Source organism: Sphaeroforma arctica (genome assembly GCF_001186125.1).
Source record: "Sphaeroforma arctica JP610 unplaced genomic scaffold supercont1.1003, whole genome shotgun sequence".
Lineage (NCBI taxonomy): Eukaryota > Ichthyosporea > Ichthyophonida > Sphaeroforma > Sphaeroforma arctica.
The window spans coordinates 7,600-11,154 of record NW_014039555.1 but is presented as its reverse complement, the minus strand read 5'-3'; positions in this window follow the sequence as shown (position 1 = coordinate 11,154).

The following is a 3,555-nucleotide window of genomic DNA, read 5'->3' as shown; positions in this document are numbered from 1 at the left end:
TAACATAGAGTCTAATGTGGAGGCCCAGCTTATTACAATAGGAGGGTGGGGATCCAAGTCTGAAAAGGTTATTGAACATCTTCGTGAGATTTATTACTATGGTGCTCGGCATGTTGCGGTGAAAGCTGAAGCGAAGAAAGTGCTCCCAGAACGGGATCCGTTTACTGAGATGCCTTCTGAGGGCGAACAGGACGGAAGTAAGACTGAAGAGGAAGTTGCTAGGGACAGTGACAGCAATGATAACAGCGGAAGTAGCGACAGTGAGGATGAGGATGCTCAACAGAAGAAAAGAGTGGCCTCAGTAAGGCAGTCACAGTAGGGAAGAAGGCTGATGCATCAGCAGCTAAGTTGAAGATAGAGGCTAAGCGTAAACGGCATGAGTATGATGCTTTGTGCAAGGTGATTTGTATAAATGCTAAGAAAGCGAATCAGCAGCACGCTGGATGGTTCCTATGCTGAGGGAAGATGACTATGTGGATATGCTGCTTAAATTGGCAAACGATGTGAGCTCGAAGGATGTAGTGATGGAGGGCTTAAAAGGATTGACTGAGCGGAGTATAAGTCTGCTGAAAGCCTTGTTTTCGAGTCGCAAATCGGGGAAGAAAATGGTCCTGAGGATGTTTGAGGCTGGGGGCTGGGCTAGGTGCTGGAGCAGTTGTCTGAGATGAGAGAAGATGACATAGCGCGTCAAGAAAAGAGAGAACATGCGGGCCGGAGACATTAAGCGAGGGTAGCCGCAAGAGCAGGGCAGTTGCAAGCAGCTGCAGCTAGACAGGTGTCTAGGATTTCAGGGATGACAGGTCTAAGAGGGGCGTGATTGGTTTGCAAGCAGGATGGTCACTATGTAAAAGAGTGACCTGTGTTGAAAGACGTGGTGTGTCATACGTGTAGCAAGAAAGGTCATACTGCAAGATTCTGTCCTATAGCACGATCCGGGGGCAATATAGCGGCAGTGGCGTCTGGGGAGGTGCGTATGAGTGCAGATCGGACACCTGAATTGTGACATGCGGCGGCGACTAGTTATGAAGGACCAGGCCAACCTTTGATCTATAGTTATGTGGAGAGTAAACGGTGTTATGTCGATAAGTTTGTTGATCAAGGCGCCAATACGTCGATGATTTCTAAGGGTTTGGCAGAGCGTCTTGGGAATTGGTGCTCTACTTTATGTGGAATACAAGGTACGAGATGTTGAGGTTGTATTTCCTACTTTAGTAGGCGAGAGGAGGGTTAAGTTGGATATGTGGGTTATGGATTGGATTTCACACAATGCGGGTATGTTGTTAGGCAGACTGATAGTTATGTGGAGAGTAAACAGTGTTATGTCGATAAGTTTGTTGATCAAGGCGCCAATACGTCGATGATTTCTAAGGGTTTGGCAGAGCGTCTTTGGAATTGGTGCTCTACTTTATGTGGAATACAAGGTACGAGATGTTGAGGTTGTATTTCCTACTTTAGTAGGCGAGAGGAGGGTTAAGTTGGATATGTGGGTTATGGATTGGATTTCACACAATGCGGGTATGTTGTTAGGTAGACTTGAATTGAATGGGTATGGATTAACTGGGGCAGTGCTCACTAGGTAAGGGGTAACTAAGTATACCCGGTTTCCGGTTGAGGTAGTAAGAGAGAAGTCATCATACTTTAAGACCTGGCTAAGCAAAGAAGTGTCTGATCCGGTGTTAGATTATATTCAGTATGTGGTGGTGCCGTTATTATATCAGCGAGAAGAACAGGTAACACCATTTGATATATGTAAGATGATGGGGGATATAATTCAGGTTATGACAGTGATAAATCCGGGGGCGAGGACGTTTATCTAGTGTTCAATACGAGTGGCTTGGAACTGTTGACTGGGGAACAGGGGAAGTCTATGAAAGAATTGATAGAGTTGGTGGTGGCTATTAGTAGGGTGGCATGCAATGACAAGAAACCGAAGTTTGTGAAGGATCGCAAGCTAAGGCTTCAAATCAAAGAAGGAGGGGCGCTTTTGAGACAAGTACATGCGGAGAAAGATGTGCAACTTATTGAAGTGATGAGGAAGAAGGTGCAACTATTGCTGATAGAGAGGGTGCAAGATACGGATTGGTTTACAGGGTCGAAACTTGTGCCTAAAGTGCCGGGTAGTAATCCCAGTCATAAGGAACCCAAGGACTAGAGGATGTGCATAAATTATATGCGTACGAATTATCAGCTAGATCCGGGTACCTATCCGATACCAACAGAAGATGAGTTTCTGGCAACATTAAAGGGCGCAAGTGGAGAACCAATGTGGACGCTGGAAATGGGTTTGGACAGTGATGATAGAGCTTGGTAGTCGAGGGGTTACTGCGTTTTTGACGCCCTGAGGAGAGAGGTTCCGATTTATTGGGATGCCGGTTGGTTTGAAGGAATCATTTGTGTTCCAACAACTTGTAAAAGTCGGTCTCCTCTAGGATAATATTATTTATTTCAAAGGAGTTAAGTTACAATGTTTGTACATATGGTATGGCTCTCATAGCCGTTGTAGTGGCTCGGGGAAGATCGATGGGAAGAAGTGGTCAGTAAATTCCCTGTTGAAGCTTGGACCAAGTGAGTCGACAATGGAGGATGCTGACTATACGATACCACGACGTTTACGTTAATACGTTAAACAAGATAATACATTAATACGTTAAAATGCAAAATGTTAAATAAGTTTAGCTTCCGCCCTTGGCAATGAGCAAAAGATTAGGGGATTTTAGACTGAGACTATTGTCTATCGCTCTAATCACTCACTACTTCGGTCTAGATTTATTTATGTTTTAGTTAATAAGACTAGATATCATTTCATTGGACGCTTAGTTTACATTTCACACCTCGAAACAATCATCCAATCAAACTAACCAATAAAATACCTCTAAGCCCAACTTAAGAAAATAAAAAATAAAATCAAAACACTAAGCTCTGAACTCTCAAGTCTCATACATGCAGTATATATTTATTTTATGTATTTTTTTCTGTATGCGTCTTCTGAAAAGGACAGAATATTCAAGTTGTTTTTTTTTCACGGCCCTCTGCCCTCCGGTTTTGGATTCTCTTTAAATTTTCGATTTCGTTGTAGAGAGAAACCTTGATTTCAGCTCGAGAGTCGAGACTCGAGACCCTAAACCTAAGGCCTAATCCAGAAGGCCGTGTTTTTTATATATATAATATAAAACAAAAACCAACTAGAGCCAAATGCCGGTTTGGTTCCAATTTCAATTGGTTTTTAATCGTGCCCGATGTCAAATACGTCTATGTATATTGTATTTTTTTAAATACACATATCTTTATTTTGAGTATAATTTGCCAAAAATTTAAAATACTAAAGACGTGATTTTTCCGATACATCTGTATCTATTTCTTTTAAAGTAAAATATTCATAGTATTACATACTGGCTTTTTAAAATTATTTTTGCAAATACAAACCCGATTTGCAACTCGACAGTCGTGAATTCGTGACTCGTGGAGTAGTGAGTATGTACTGTCGACAGTTTAGGGTTTAAAAAATATAACGGATAACCACATAACAATAGCCTCCTAAAAAAAGAACAGGGTGTT